Genomic DNA, 17283 nt, shown 5'->3' with positions numbered 1-17283 from the left:
GCGGTTCGCCTGTGGGTTGGCCTGGGGTACCCTCGACCTCTGCGCCCGCCTCCCCGTTCCGGGTCGGCTTTGTGACGCCGCACGCTCCGGCTTCCTCCCTCCCGCCTCTGGCCCGCCGCTCCTGGGGGCGGCCGAGGGCATCTGGGAATGCGGACTGGCTGGGCGGGGCCGGCCGAGTCCTCGCGTGTAGCGCGCGTCCCCGCCGACTCGAGCTGCTGTCCCAACGCGAGGTCTGGCGTCTCGGCCCCAGGACGCTGGTTTCGAGCAGGGCCAAAATAAAGCTCGCTTTCATCTTTTGGTTATGTGGAAAACAGCATCCAGCGCCGTTTCGAATATAGATAGGCGAGGCATTTTGAAGCCGTTCGGGTCTCGGGGCATTTAGGGATGTGCAGGGGCATATTCGTTTAAATTGTGCTATTAAAGATCAATGATAACTTTTATCCAGGTCGATGTTGCTCTGTGGAGTCCAGTCTTTGAAACCAGCCCTGACCCCGCAGATATGGGTTTGGTTTCCGCAGTTCAACTCAAGCTGTACTGCTTCCTCTTGGGTGGATTTTTGGTCAATACCAAACGCTGCCCCAGGAACTTCTGGCTCCGTATTTCGTTAAATTTATAAAGAGTGACGCCTAGCTGGACGGAAAGAAGTCATTTGTCTCCATGACCCCAACTTTACCCTCTTAGAGCACTTTTTTCTTTGCATTTTTTCCCCCCTATTTTAGAATGTCCACACTTAACATTACTCCCGACTTGCTTATGTTTCCAATATTAGGTGTTGAGATGGTTGGATGGCATCACCGACTCAATAGGCATGAGTTTGAGTAAATCCGGGAGCTGGTGATGGACAGGGAGGCCTGGCATGCTGCAGTCCATGGGGTCGCAAAGAGTCGGAGGACTGAGCGACTGAACTGAACTGAGGCGGAGTCAACAGTCCCTCCCTCTCAGCCTACCCTACCCTCATTGGTTTTCACAAGTTCCCTTCTCTCCTTTTCTCTCCGAATCCTTCCTCCCTCTAGTCCAGTGATTTGTCTCCTAATAGTGAGAAGGCAGGTTTTTTTTTTTTAGTACGATATATGCTATTATTCTTAACTTTGTGGTCCGTGATCTATGCCCTGAACCTTCAGATGCAAAGTAAACCTTAAAAAAAAAAAAAAAAGACATATCTTTTAGGTCAAGCATCTGGCTCCTTCAAATAACAAATACTCCAGCTTTCAGCCCAAAATGCTTTTATTATAATTTTAACAATCAATTTTGAAATCCAGGCTCTATTTGAGTGCCCTCCAAAGCAACAGGGGAAAAAAAAGAAAAGGAAATTCTTGGTTTAAAATGTCCAGATATCCAGTATCCTTGCCTGGAAAACCCCATCGACAGAGGAGCCTGTGGGCTGCAGTTCATGGGGTCACAAAGAGTGGGACATGACTTAGAGACTGAGCACTCTACAGTAATGCTAATCTGAAATTATGTTATTTGAGGAAAACCACAAATAACTCAATTTACTAAGTTATTAAATACCCCAAACTAGCAATCATGTTTTCTCTATATTACAAATAAAAGTAATTTATTTTTGAATAGCTAGGAACATTGAAAGGTCATTTTTATTTCTTAGACTAAGTTTATATATATATACACACACACACATATAATTTGAAGTTATTAAATGTAAATCATTAGCCTCTTTTTTGGCGAAGTAGAATCTGCGTATTTTTTTTTAAAGGAAGAGGAAAACAAATATCGTATATTAATGCATAGATGTGGATTCTAGAAAAATGATACTGATGAACCTATTTGCAGGACAGGAATAAAGATGCAGACTTAAGAGAATGGACTTGTGAACTCACGGGGGAAAGAGAGGTTGTATAGCACAGGGAGCTCAGCTCAGTGCTCTGTGATGAGCTAGAAGGGTGGCATGTGTGGGAGGGAGGCTCAGGAGGGACGCTCAAGAGGGAGGGGTATATGGATACATATAGCTGATTCACCTGGTTATACAGGAGACACTAACAACACTGTAAAGCAATTATATTCCAATAAAAAATTTAAATAAAAAAATAAAATGTCCAGATATCATCTAGGTGTGGAATCATACTTGTTGTCTCCCCCATGCCAGATAATTCATCAAAGGAAAAACCAAGAGGCTCTTTAGTTCTTCTTCACTTTCTGCCATAAAGGGGTGTCATCTGCATATCTGAGGTTATTGATATTTCTCCCAGCAATCTTGATTCCAGCTTGTGCTTCTTCTAGCCCAGCGTTTCTCATGATGTACTCTGCATATAAGTTGAATAAGCAGGGTGACAATACACAGCCTTGAGGTATTCCTTTTCCTATGTGGAACTTGTTTGTTGCTCCATATCCAGTTCTAACTGTTGCTTCCTGACCTGTGTACGGATCTCTCAGGAGGCAGGTCAGGTGGTCTGGTATTCCCATCTCTTTCAGAATTTTCCACAGTTTACTGTGATCCACACAGTCCAAGGCTTTGGCATAATCAATAAAGCAGAAATAGATGTTTTTCTGGAATTCTCTTGCTTTTTTGATGATCCAGCAGATGTTGGCAATTTGATCTCTGGTTCCTCTGCCTTTTCTAAAACCAGCCTGAACATCTGGAAGTTCATAGTTCATGTATTGTTAAAGCCTGGCTTGGAGGCTCTGCCTGGACCTTTGGAAAAAGACAAGCCACTAGTGCCCAGAACCAGGTTGGGCTGGCCTTTAGGAGAGAAGTGAGCACAGAGAAGATCAAGAAATCACCTGACATGAGATTAAAGGGATCAGACAAATTTACTAAGATTAGGAGGCCATCACGTGAGACAAGATTAAGGGCTTCCCTGGGGGCTCAGATGGTAAAGAATCTGCCTGTAATGCAGGAGACCCAGGTTAGATCCCTGGGTTGGGAAATCCCCTGGAGAAGGGCATGACAACCTGCTCCAGTATTCTTGCCATGGAGAATCCCACGGACAGAGGATATGAGCAACACACACACACACACACACAAGCCGTGCTCATGCCCTAATCTTGTCAGAGACCCCCACCTTTTGAACTCCTGTTCAAACCCCTTAGCAAGTTCTCCAGGGTTGAGACACAGTTTTTCGAGGCAGAAGTCTAGTCTGTCGCCTTTTGTCTGGTAAAGCAATAAAACTATCTACTCTTTTTTACTTCTCCCAAAACTCTGTTTCCAGGATTTGATTCAGCATTGGTGTACAGGGAGGCCGAGCTTTTGATAACATAATCACAGTGGTGATGTGTGTGTGTCCTGAAAGTCAATGACGAGACTGTTTTAAGAAGAGCATAGTCCCCTGTGTCAGAAGCTGTTCTGTGAACAGAGAGAAACCATTTAAAATGGAGTGGAGGAAAATGGCTCCAGAACTAGTGGCGGGCTGAGCACACTGGCCCCTCTTGAAGCCGGCACTGCGGTCCCCGGGCTGATCCGGCCCCTCCAGAATATGGAGGACGTTGAGGAGCTTCTTCGCCCACCTCCTGCTACCCACCCGCTACCTCAGCAGAAACTGGGAGGTGGACGTGACGGCCCAGCTGGGCGAATATCTAGAGGAGCTGGACCAGATCTGCGTTTCTTTTGACAAAGGCAAAACCACAATGAACTTCACTGAAGCGGCACAGTTGATGCAAGGCTCCTTTGTATCTCCAGTCAGAAGGCGGACTAGCTCTACTCCCTGGCGCACCAGGCTCTCGACTTCATCTCTGGCCAGAAGCGGGCCAAGCAGCCCTTCTCCGAGCCGGAAGATGGGACCGTAGGGGAGGCAACTCTAGGGCCCCCCAGGAGGTGGCGCATAAGTTCCTGTCGTTGGACGACCTCTCTGACTCCTGTGTTAATGCGGCTCTCGGGGTGACCAGGTCCCCAGTGGGACCCTCATCAGCCTCCTGCCCGATGCCCCGGTAGTCCCTGACGAGATGAAGAATAGTAACCCCCTGTACAGCCGGCAGGGGGAGGTCCTGGCCCGCCGGAAGCATTTTAGGATGAATCCCCGCCCCAGAATAAAGTTCTTGTTGGAGCCGGTGGGAGTGTCCCTCATGGAGGCACTGCTGCCAAGGAACCAGAAGGAGCCTGGTAGGGTTGAGGAGCAGCCCATGGGAGTCTCTCTGTGGGGGAGTCCCGGCCGGGTGCTCAGCATCTCCCAGGAGCCAGGCACCTCTCCAGAGGGCCCAGTGCCCAGAAGCTGGGGTGCGGAAAAGGCTGAAGAGAATGCATAGCGGACAGCGGAGCCCACTGAGGCCTCAGCCCCTGAGGTCCCGATCGAGCCTCAAGAGCCCACTCCGGGAGCGGAAGGAGGCCTTGGAGCCTGCATCCTGGCTGAAGGAGACCCCAGACCCCTGGCAGGGCCTGGAGCCCTTCGAGTCCCTGGATTCTGAGCGCTGCAGGAAAGGGAGGCCCTACTCCGTGCCTCCCGCGCGGAGGAGGTGCCAGGACAGAAGCGAAAGAGGAAGGGTGGCGTCAAGCTGCAGGACTTCCACTAGTACTCGGCCCCACGCCGGCAGCAGGAGGCCCTGGCGAAAGGGCCCTTCCTTCGCAGCCATGGAGGTTCTGTACTGGAAGCATGTGAGGGAGCAGCTGGAGACACTCCAGAAGCTGCAGAGAAGGAAGGTGGCTGAGCAGTGCCACTTCCAAGGGCTGAGGAGGGGCCGTGGTCTGTGGAGGAAGACTACCTGTAGGACTCCGTGGAAGACCTAGGAGCAGTAGATGACTTCCTAGAGCCCGAGGAGTACACAGAGCCCAAGGCGGCAGAGCCCGGGGAAAAGGCAGAGAGGGAAGCAGCAGCCACACCAGTGTCCCTGCACTGGGAGGAGCTGGTCCAAAAGAATGTGGAGCTCTTCGTCACCACCTGGAAGCAGGAGCTCATCCAGGAGACAGAGCTGAAGCAGCACGTCCGGGACTGGGAGGACACCATCCAGGCCCTGCTCCAGGAACAGGAGGAGCACATGCCCTTTGACATCCATACCTGTGGGGACCAGGTCTCGAGGTTCAGCCAACTCAACCAGTGGCGTCCCTTTGCAAAGCTGGTGGCAGGCCAGGCTGCTTTTGAAGTGTGTCGCTTCGTGCTGGCCTCCTTGTAGCTGGCTAATGACAACACAGTGGAGATCACCCAGCAGCTGGGGCTAGAGGTGGCCGTGGCCACCATGTCCCTGAGACTGCTCACATACCAGCGGGCCCATGAACACTTCCAGACCTACGGTGCCCCCTCCACGGTGCCGCCCTGAGTGGGGAGCACCAGGGTTGTGCCCTGGAGCCCATCCCCCGCAGATGCTGGGCATGCATTGGCTCAGTCCACTTTGCTTCCTGGCTGGCCCAGCCTAATAAAGTGTTGCCATCTCACCAGTCCCTTAAAAAAAAAAAAATAAATACGATGAAGTGGGGAGTCCAGAAGGGAGCCTGCTCAAGCCGTTACACTCAAGGTCAATTGCTGACCCAGTAAGAAAAGGTGCCTTTGTGTCTTCAACAGGAAACAGGCTATTACTTCACAACCCAGCTGGGGGATGAATTTCTCCTCCCCAGGCAACAACCTAGTCACTGAGAGACTGAAAATCAGCCGAGGAACTCAAGCTCGGTAACAACCTAGAGGGGTGGAATGGGAAAGAGGTGGGTGGGATGTTCAAGTGGGAGGGGACATGGGTAAACCTACAGCTGATTCATGTTGATGTTTGGTAGAAACCAACACAATACTGTAACACAATTGTCTGTCAATTAAAAATGAAAAATTTAAAAAGCCACTACACTTCAAACTTCCAGTTTCCTCCAATGGACTCTTTGTTTATACTAGCCCTACCCAATTCCTTCTCCTCTATAAAACAGCCCTCCTCTCCTTTGGTTTTTGGACTTGCCTATTTTTTCTATCTGGCCTATATACTTCCCTGGTGGCTCAGACGGTAAAGCGTCTGTCTACAATCCCGGGAAATCTGGGTTCAAGCCCTGGGTTGGGAAGATCTCTGGAGAAGGAAATGGCAATCCAAATTTGCATGTTCTAAATTGCAATCCTTTGCTGTTCTGAGTAAATCCATTTTTACTGGGAAAACAACTGACTGTCTTATTGTTTTAGGTCAACCCTGTGGAGAAATCAAAAGCGAGGAATACTGGTATTAATGATCCAGTGGCTTCCCAGGAGGCTCAGTGGTAAAGAATCCGCCTGCCAATGCAGGAGACATGGATTCAATCCCTACTCCAGTATTCTTTCCGGGAAAATCCCATGGACAGAGGGACCTGGTGGGCTAAAGTCCATGGGGTCACAAAGAGGCTGACATGACAGAGCACACAGAACACACACATTAGAGACTGGAACCATTGGCTTAGCAAAAGTAGTTTTGGTGGAGTGATGGAGGCAGGCTCTGTCTTGGAGTAACTTCAGGAGTAGGAAGCGGAGACACTGGCTGTGAAAGAGAGAAGAGAGAGGAAGCTAGAGAGGGTCATGGATCCAGGCAGTTTTTAAATTTAAGATGAGAGTAGCTTCAGTGTGTGTACCAGCTGACTGGGAGGAGCTAAAGGAGAGCGGGTTTGAGGATACGGTCGAAAAGGGTGTTAAAAGAAAATTTCTGAAGAAGTCAGAGGGTCTGGGATCCAACATGGAGGAGGAGAGATTAACCTCAGGTAGATGGAGAAATCTTGCCTCCATTTTAAAAGAAAAAAAAGTTTGTAAAGATTGGAGATGGGAGGTGAGATGGAGTCTGTGTGATGGAGTAGAGAATGCTTGAAATGGACGTTTTGGAGAACAGGGAGCAAGCTGCCTAGATAAACAGTTAAGTTCTGGTAAAGTTTTTTAAAATTGTAAATTATACATACATACAGAAAGGAAATGTCTAAAGAGAATTGAAAGTGAAAACATCCCTCCCTTCTCAGCCTGGTTGCCCTCTATAGAGATTATAATTAATATCAGTCTCTGTCTTGGTTTCTTTGGGGAGCTATTTTCATAACTCCACATTATATGCTTACATCGTGTGTGTGTGTGTGTGTGCGCGTGCGCGCACTCAGTCATGTCTGATGACTCTTTGTGACCCCATGGACTGTAGCCTAATAGGCTCCTCTGTCCATGGAATTCTCCAGGCAAGAATAGTGGGGTCGTTCCAACCCAGGGAAGGAAACCGCATTTCCTGCATTGGCAGGTGGATTCTGTACCTCTAGTGCCACTTGGAAAGCCCATACTTACATTATTTCTTGATTTTTCAACTTTATGCATTTCATTTCACCTCTGAATGTGAAAAATGATAAATCTGTATCACTTACACAGTCTCTTCCCTCACCCAATGTTTGTTAAATATTTCGTGTTCTGTTGGTCACCTGTCACACATTTAAATATTATATTTAATCTTTAATTTCTTAATCTATCAACTTTAGATGGTTAGCTCTTGATTCCCATGTAAGGTAAAAAAATTCTGGGGCAGAGGCCATATAACAGATATTTGGACATTCAGAAAAATCTGGCTCGAAGAGAAAATCTAACCCCTAGTGGTGAACTGGCCTCAGGTAGAGAATTCTAAAGTGTTCCTCCATTTTGTTTTTGCATTAAGCCTTGACATTAATAAATGTCAATAAATGTGTTTGCTGCTGTGTGAGTTAAATAGGATTGTGAAGTTACATCTTTCATGAGGGTTAGTTTCTAAAAAATTAGCATATAAAATGAAAGTCAGATAAGACGTGATAGCACTCTGCTTTCTTTACCTGTGGCATAGCAATAACCCCAATTTTATAAGGGCTTTTTGGGTATCTACTGATGTGAAGAAGTGGGGTAACTGTGGGCTTCCTCTACAGGTTCACAAATTCTAGTTTGATTAATTTTAGTTGCACGTGACAAAACTAATTATGAGTTAAAACAGCTTCTGCTTAAACAGAAAAAGGGAATTTATTGGCTATATTACTGATATTCCAGGAAGTAGACTTTTGAGATCCAGGTACTCAATGTAATCAGGAAGCCTGTTTCTTTTCACCTCTAGACTTTGCTTTCTCTATGTTAGCCTCAATCTCAGATAAGGTCTTCTTGCATAATGGCAAGATGGTCCCCAGCGGCCCATAGCATGTACATCTGCCAGAGCTCAGCAAAGACTTTGGAAAGAGCCTTTCCTGGTAGTTTCTGTGATCAGCCAGAGGTCCTTTTGGGAATTCATTCATTCTGTTGAGGCGTATTTTTATTCCTCAAGCAGTCTAGCCCGGAATGTGAAGTATTCTGGTTGTGCAGGTCTGAGTCATGTGTCTACCCTAAGAACAATAAAACATCTGAGTAGGGTCAATATTATGCAAGAGAAATAACAAAATCAATAAATAAATAATTCACACTCAAAAAAGTGGGAGTAACAGCTGTATGCACTGTAGGATCACCAAATACCAGAAAATATTTTAAAGAAAGGATGATAATAATGTTTCAGACGGCACAAGATAATCCTCCTGTGGGAAGCCCTTTTATAAAATGACTTCCTTTCCTCCACATTTTAGCCAAGGCGATAAAACCTTTTCACAGCAATTAGTATAGTTCCTTACCCAATATTGGGCTTCCCAGATAGCGCTAGTGGCAAAGAACCCGCCTGCCAATGCAGGAGACAAAGAGATGCAAGTTTGATCCCTGGGTCAGGAAGATCCCCTGGAGGAGGAAATGGCAATCTCCAGGTATTCTTGCCTGGAGAATCCTACGGACAGAGGAGCATATAGATCCTTCCGGAAAACAATTCCATTTTTTTAGTCTTCATGTTCCTCCTAATGCTGATAAGATGAGGTCATTATTACCTGTATTTTCCCATATGTTTGTGACAGTCTTTCCTTGTGCCTTATCCTTAGGTTTAAATCTAGGAATGAGATACAGATAGAGATCAGACAAGAGTTGGTACTTGAAGAAGCGCAGTTTGAGCTCCCATAAAAGAATAAACTTGATCCTGGCTCTTCGAAATCATGGGAAGTTAGCACCAGAAGGGAACCATGAGGTCGTGCTTATTTCATACGTGAGGGAGCTGACGGTGAGAGTGGTTAAATAATTGCCGAAGGTCAAACAGTGGGTTAATGGGAAAGCAAGAATGAGAAACTAAGAAAAACAGTCAGCCTGTTGACTTTTGGTCTAGGACCCTGTCCCCTGTCATATATTGCTCCCTGCTGCTGTGCTCAGTCATGTCTGACTTTCTGTGACCCCACAGACTATAGCTCCTCTGTAGGTTGGTCATAACTTTCCTTCCCAGGAGTAAGTGTCTTTAATTTCATGGCTGCAATCACCATCTGCAGTGATTTTGGAGCCCCAAAAAATAAAGTCTGACACTGTACCCACTGTTTCCCTATCTATTTCCCATGAAGTGATGGGACCAGATGCCATGATCTTCGTGTTCTGAATGTTGAGCTTTAAGCCCACTTTTTCACTCTCCTCTTTCACTTTCATCAAGAGGCTTTTTAGTTCCTCTTCACTTTCTGCCATAAGGTGGTGTCATCTGCATATCTGAGGTTATTGATATTTCTCCCGGCAATCTTGATTCCAGCTTGTGCTTCTTCCAGCCCAGCTTTTCTCATGATGTACTCTGCATAGAAGTTAAATAAGCAGGGTGACAATATACAGCCTTGACGTACTCCTTTTCCTACTTGGAACCAGTCTGTTGTTCCATGTTGAGTTCTAACTATTGCTTCCTGACCTGCATATAGGTTTCTCAAGAGACAGGTCAGGTGGTCTGGTATTCCCATCTCTTTCAGAATTTTCCACAGTTTACTGTGATTCAGACATTAAAATGCAGAGATATTACTTTGCCAACAAAGGTCCATCTAGTCAAGGCTATGGTTTTTCCAGTGGTCGTGTATGGATGTGAGAGTTGGACTATAAAGAAAGCTGAGCCCCAAAGAAGCGATGCTTTTGAACTGTGGTGCTGGAGAAGACTCTTGTGAGTCCCTTGGACAGCAAGGAGATCCTAAAGGAGATCCTAAAGGAGATCAGTCCTGGGTGTTCATTGGAAGGAATGACGCTGAAGCTGAAACTCCAGTATTTTGGCCATCTGATGTGAAGAGTTGACTCATTGGAAAAGACTCTGATGCTGGGAGGGATTGGGGGCAGGAGGTGAAGGGGGCGGCAGAGGATGCGATGGATGCATGACATCACCAATTCAACGCACATGAGTTTGAGTGAACTCCAGGAGTTGGTGATGGACAGAGAGGCCTGGCGTGCTGTGACTCATGGAGTCACAAAGAGTCAGACATGACTGAGTGACTGAACTGAACTGATGTGGAAGTTCCCAGGCAAGAATACTGGAGTGAGTTGCCATTGCTCCTTGGTGAAGTCTAATTAATTCTGATTAAGTGTCAAGGCGTAGTGGCTGAAAAGAAATAGGAACTAAATCAACACTTGCTAAGTCCAGGCACTAAAACAGGACAACAATATTCCACTTAATTCTTGGGCAATTTGAAAACTAGGAAGAGGAAACATTGAAATGTGTGCTTCATTATGCTCTGGACTCCAATACATGAAAGTATGGTTGCCTTGGAACCATGGGCAGGGGAGGAAGCAGGAAGGTGCGTTCCTGGAGGGATCCAGGATACCAAATGAGGGGCTGGTACTTCGCCTAACTTAGTGGTTAAGAACAACCATTTGGTGATCAGACATTTCTAGGGTTGAATTCTGGCTCCATTATATATCACCTTTGCCGCCTTGGGCAAAGTGTTTAACTTCTGCAAGTCTTTGTTTTCTTTTTTTTAGGTATTTTTATTTATTTTTTTATGGCTGTGCTGGGTCTTCATAGCTGTGAGGGCTTTCTCTAATTGTGGCAAGCAGGGGCTACTCTCTAATTGCAGTTCTTCAAACTTCTCACTGCTGTGGCTTCTCTGGTGGAGCGTAGACTCTAGGGCGGGGGCTTCGGTAGTTGTACACATGGGCTCAGTAGCCGTGGTTCCCAGGCTTTAGAGCACAGGCTCAATAGCTGTGGAGCATGGGTTTAGTTGCTCCGAGGAATAAGGGATCTTTCCAGAGCAGGGATCAAATCAGTGTCTCTTGCATTGACAGCTGGATTATTTACTACTGAGCCACCAGGGGAGCCCCAAATCTTTGTTTTCTTAATTTTAAAACAAGGAAAATGGTACATATGAATTATAAGGAATAAATAATATCACATTGATAATACGTCTTTTGCCTTCTACATTCTGCTGCAACTTGCAAAAGGCAGAGACCACAGCTCCCCTCCCCTCCCCACCCCCTCCACCATCACAAACTGGCCAAATGGTAACAGAAGTCAGAACCACCTCTGGAATTCCTGAGGAAAATGGGCAAAGGAAGCATCTTTAGCTATATCTGTCACAGGAAGGGGACCCCCTTCCAGAGCCTGACAGTGGGCTCTTGCCTAACACTCTGAAATGAATTGTCCAAGGAGACACATGTACTGACAGATCGAAAGGCTTTGTTGGGGATGGGAACTCGGGTGGAAGGCAGGAGGGTAAGGGAACCCAGGAGGACTGTTCTGCCACGTGGCTCACAGTTTCGGGTTTTATGGTGGTTGTCTCTGGCCAATCATTCTGACTCAGGGTCCTCCCTGGGTGTGTGTGCATTGCTCAGCCAAGATGGATTCCAGCAAGGAGGATTCTGGGAGGTTGGTAGGACAGGGACTGGCATCTCCTCTCTCTTCTTGACCCTTCCCAAATTCTTCAGTTTGGTGGTAGCTTGTTAGTTCTGCATTCCTTACCAGGACCTCCTGTGTAAAGTAACTCATACAATTGGTTACTATCTTGCATGGTCAGGGCAGACAGCTTCAGTCAGTGAGGCTCCCCTTGACCTATCTACCAAGACCCCTCAGATATTAATGTTAGACACTACTTCTAAATTTTTAATCAGCAATTTATTTAACCCCACTGAATAAGTAGAGTCGTAGTGTGAAAAATCTGCAAGCTTATAAGGAATATCTGGGTCAATGGATTCAATCCTTCATTCTCTCATTCTAGCAAGTACCTATTAACTCCCTACCAAGGGTCATATCAATGAGCCCAATGTTATAATATATAATTGGGGTAGGGATAAAGCTGAGGGGCAGAAAAGTGTTCAGCAAGTGGTCCAAACAGAATGTGCTGGAAGCCTTTGCTGGGCTACAAAGGCTACACTTAAAAATACCATCTTCTTCCTGTCTCCCCCTCTATGCAAATGTTGGTTGAATAAGGATGAGTTTTTAAAAACCTCAATTAATTTTAAGGAAGGAAACGAAGTGTTTTTCTTCTCACCAGGGAAGGCAATTTTGATGTTAAACACCTCATTGATAGTGGTAATACCATGCAGTTAATTTTGAAGATGGGAACAAAAGAAGTGTTTTCATTCTCACTAGGCAACACCTCATTGAGGGTAGTACTGCTAGGCTCATTCAAGACTTGATTATAGCTCCTCTTGACATGACAATACCGAAGGCAGGGTGAAATCTATCAGCACTTCGACAAGTTTTCACCTCCCCCACCCCCACCAGCAAAGCCACATTTTCTCTATTTCTTGAAAGGAGTATTGGAGAGCTGCGCAATCCAATTATTTTTACAACGCTAAGTCCCATGGAAATGAATTCAGGAGCTTACTCCATTGATTTCAGTAGGGCTTGGTGTGGTGATATTGATTCCACAGGGCTTTGATACAGAGTGAAGAGAGTGGGCCAATTTTTATTCACATGTTTTTATTTTTCCAAGCTCAAGCTTAAGAGGATCAGAATGTGCTTTTTATCATGCCTTATGACATTATGACACTAGAACTAGCAAGCTGGGAGGGGAAAGAACATAGTTCTATTACCTCCATAGCCATGAATTTACTCATTTTTTGTGCAGAAAATCTGAGTTCACTTTTCAGTAAACATGTGACAGGAATCAGACATTAGGCTTCAGCTTGGAGTCACAAGAGGAGATCGAAGGGCTGGACTGTTCGGCAGTTCAGACTGGCCATATCATTGCTTGGGTGGCTCTGGACCTACTGTCCTCCTTTCTTTTCTTTTTTGGAAAGACAAGGGTCATAGTTCTCTAGTTATTGGTTCCAAGAGAGGAGGTGTAATATACCCATCTGAACAAATTTGAAGAATTACTTTAATTCTCTTCTGACATCATGGAATTCTATTTCTGGCGGTTTCTATGGCTGACGCCATTTCCTCGTTTTTAGGAACAAGGAGCGATCAGAAGACAGGATCAGAGAGGCCCTTGAGCAGTGCCTAGCACTTGATTTCCAGGCCGGCATTCTTTCTACCAGCTGTAGTTTTTGAAAAGGGGTTAGCCTCTCATCTCGAGAGGTCCCTGAATCAGACAGAAAGAAACTATCACTTCCAGGGAACCCATTGATTTACAGTGAACCTCGTGTGGGGACTTCACAGTGGCTGAAAAGGCAAGGAGAAGATGGAGACCCGCTCACAACACAAGGCAAAAAAGTCTGGAGCGACAGCTGCCACCTAAGGTGTGATTCCCTCCCTTGGCAGATTCCAGAATGGGGCCCACAAAGGCTCAGTGGGGAGAGTGCAGTGGCGCCTGGGAGCTCTGTTGTAATCTTTCCTTGGGGAGGGAGGGGAGCTTTTTCATTTAGCAACTGCCTTTCATTCTTGCCAAGCGTTCTTTCTTGAGTCTTTCCTGTAAGCAAGACATAGGTTTTGACTATTCTAAGGTTTTTTTTTTTTTTTAACAAAAGAAACATGGTCAAGCAATAACATAACTGAGCAACTTCACTTTCACTTTTCAAGGGGTTTGTTTTTGTTTTTGTTTCTTTTTTACAAAAGAAGCATGATCAAGCAATAAGATAATGTTGGCTAGGTGTTTTGTACTGAAATCTCCTCCAAGACAAAAGCACGATAGAAATATAAAGCATGCCATTCTATTTATTTTGTTCCAGAATAATAATATGATACTGCATTCACTTTGACCATATCAGGCCATTTTTCTCTAGGGACAGCGCTCTCTCTCCCAATACATCTGAGAAGGAGCTTCAGTAACCCCAAGGGTGACTATTAAATATAACCGCAAGTGTGAAGTCTGTCCCTTTAAGGTCTATAGAATCCCACTCCCGGATCTTTTAGTTTCTCTCCCGGGCAGCCCGAAACTTTCATCCCTTCTCGGTTCTCGATGAGCTTTCAGGAATCCCGAGAAGTTGCTGATTGCTCCCGGCTTCAGTTCTTTCTGCGCTTCAGTCCCGGTGCCGCCTCCTCTGAAGCCTGGTGGGTTCTGCCCGAGGCCAGTGCCAGGGCCCCAGCGTTGAAAGAGCCCGAAGCAGGAAGGCGGAGGAGTCGCGCCGCCCAGCGGAGAACCCGCCAAAGCACAGGTTAGGGCTCACCCCTTCTTTCCAGGTCTTTCTCACTATTCTGCATTAGCTGGTGGGAAGGAGCGGGAGGGGAGAGCTATGTATCCCTAGGGTGAGATATTTACAAGTAATGCTACTATGAACCTTAGGGTGCATGTATCTTTTTGAATTAGTGTTTTGGGGGTTTTTTTGTTGTTTTTTTTCGGACAGACGTCCAAGAGTGGAATTGCTGGGTTTGGGGGTAGCTCTATTTTTCGTTCTTTGAGAAACGTCTATGCTCTTTTCCACAGTGACTGTACCAATTTGCATTTCCAGCAACAATGTACAAGGGTTCCCTTTTCTCCAAACCCTCACCAACATTTGTTATTTGTGGTCTTTTTGGTAACAGCCATTCTGACAGATGGGAAGTGATATCTCATTGTGATTTTGATTTGCAATTCCCTAATGATCAGCAAGGTTGAGTCTCTTTTCCTGTGGCTGCTGGGCATCTGCATGTCCTCTGAAAAAATGTCTATTCAGGTCTTCCGCCCATTTAAAAAAATCAGCTTGTTTGTTTTTTTCTTGATGTTGAGTTGTATGAGCTGTTTATATATTTTTGAATAGTCATGCCTTATCAGTCATATCATTTACAAACATTTTCTCAACTTATCATTTTCTTAAAGACTCTTAGTCACCATCATGAATATTGGTCATCACTCCTTGGCACATTGGCGGACTGTACAGGTGGCTCCACCGAGATGGCCTTCCAACCACTGTCTGCGATGGGTGAGACCTTGTGTTGGCCGTGGGGGTCACAAAGACAGTTGAGGCACTGTCTGTGCTATATACATTTTAAAAATGTATATAAAATACTTAAAAATACCAGATGGGTGCTGCAGGTGCCTTAGTGCTTCAAAGGTGACAGAGACACCAGGGTGTCTTGGGGAGAGGGGCTAGGTCTGGACCTTGAAGGAAAGCATGGTCTTGACTCAGAGCAAGGGGAGGTGGTGAGCAGAGGGCAGCGTGAGGAAGGCGCTGGAGATGTGATGGGAACGATGAGTGGACCTACCAGAAACCAGCTGTTAGAACTTGGGTGAGTTACTTAACCTTCCCAAGTCCCACCTCCCTCCTTTGTACACCCTCCGAGGGTTGTGATGAGGATAAAATGAAATAATCCACACGAATTTTGTGGCCTAGTACCCAGCACTTTGTGAATGTTCAATAAATTTGTCTACAGTTAATAATACAGACTCTGGGCCTTTTGCAGCTGTTGTTTCGTCTCTAAGTCGTGTCTGACTCTTTGTGACTGTAGCACTCCAGGCTTCTCTGTCCATGGGATTTCCCAGGCAAGAAGACTGGAGTGAATTGCCATTTCCTCCTCCACAGGATCTTCCCAATCCAGGGATTGCACCCATGTCTCCTACACTTGCAGGTGGGTTCTTTACTGCTGAGCCACCAAGGAAGCCCCTTTTGCAGATGAAAGCCATGTTTATCTGGCCTCTCTGATCTCAGGATTTCAAAAGATGTTAGACACATACCTAATAGCAGATATGACTTTTCTCTATCTTCTACATAAGACGTTGGAGGCTCAGTCAACAGGCAGTGGTAGAACCAGGAATACACCTGAGATCACGTGTTTAGAGCTGAGATGGGATGTCACAGATGCATTAATGAAGTGGTTTTCAAACCTGAGTGTTTGTAAAACTCACAGGAGAAAATTTCTCAAAATTTCCTGAGCCCCACCCAAAGAAGATTCTGATTTAGAAGATCTGGGCATGGCCTCTGGATTCTGAGTTTTAAACTAGGTTCTCAGGGACTTTCCTGGTGGTCGGGTGGCTAAGACCCCACACTCCCAATTCGGGGTGCTGAAAGGTTGTTGTTGAATGAAAAGACACCGGGATTTTTGGCCTCCAGAGGAGAAGAATTCAATCTGGGGCCAGAGATGAGGCTTGATCGGTTAGAGCTTTTGTATAATAAAGTTTTATTAAAGTATAAAGGAGATAGAGAAAGTTTTTGACATAGGCATCAGAAGGGGGCAGAAAGAGTACCCCCCTGCTAGTCTTCAGCTGGATGTTATATAGTCACTAGCAGTCTGTTAATGAAAGAAAGGAATGTCTTAAAACTCAGAATGACACCAGGCTCCTCACCCATAAGATGCATTTTGGGATAATCTTGGCACCAAATGGTTGATCCTGGGCCATAAAATGATTAACTTGAATCTTATAGAAGGACAGATTACCATACAAATAGTTTTATTTACATAGATTAGGGGAACAATATCTGAGTATAACATGTTGCTTTGTCAAGTAGGTTCTGAGCCATGAGGCGGAACTGACTTGAAGACAGAGTTTTAGGTAAATGCATTGGAGGAGGCAATGGCACCCCACTCCAGTACTCTTGCCTGGAAAATACCATGGACAGAGGAGCCTGGTAGGCTGCAGTCCATGGGGTCACTAAGAGTCGGACACGACTAGTGACTTCACTTTCACTTTTCTCTTTCATGCACTGGAGAAGGAAATGGCAACCCACTCCAGTGTTCTTGCCTGGAGAATCCCAGGGACGACGGAGCCTCATGGGCTGCGGTCTGTGGGGTCGCACAGAGTCGGACACGACTGAAGCGACTTAGCATAGCATAGCATAGCACATTAGCATCAGTTCAGTTCAGTTCAATCGCTCAGTCATGTCCGACTCTTTGCAACCCCATGAATCACAGCATGCCAGGCCTCCCTGTCCATCACCAACTCCTGGAGTTCACTCAAACTCATGTGCATTGAGTCGGTGATGCCATCCAGCCATCTCATCCTCTGTCGTCCCCTTCTCCTCCTGCCCACAATCCCTCCCAGCATCAGGGTCTTTTCCAATGAGTCAACCCTTCGCATGAGGTGGCCAAAGTATTGGAGTTTCAGCTTCAGCGTTGGTCCTTCCAGTGAACACCTAGGACTGGTCTCCTTTAGGATGGACTGGTTGGATCTCTTTGCAGTCCAAGGGACTCTCAAGAGTCTTCTCCAACACCACAGTTCAAAAACGTCAATTCTTTGGCACTCAGCTTTCTTCATAGTCCAACTCTCACATCCATACATGACCACTGGAAAAACCATAGCCTTGACTAGACGGACCTTTGTTGGCAAAG

General features: G+C 46.0%; 1 pseudogene; it reads left to right on the top strand.

Moving 5' to 3' along the window:
* Window positions 1-147: 147 nt before the first annotated feature.
* Window positions 148-5554, top strand: LOC104985579 (annotated as a pseudogene).
* Window positions 5555-17283: the final 11729 nt, after the last annotated feature.

The sequence above is a fragment of the Bison bison genome, unplaced genomic scaffold, assembly GCF_000754665.1.
Source record: "Bison bison bison isolate TAMUID 2011002044 unplaced genomic scaffold, Bison_UMD1.0 scf7180017864050, whole genome shotgun sequence".
NCBI classification, from domain to species: domain Eukaryota; kingdom Metazoa; phylum Chordata; class Mammalia; order Artiodactyla; family Bovidae; genus Bison; species Bison bison.
The sequence above is the reverse complement of the archived record's forward strand: the minus strand, read 5'-3'. Positions and strand labels throughout refer to the sequence as shown.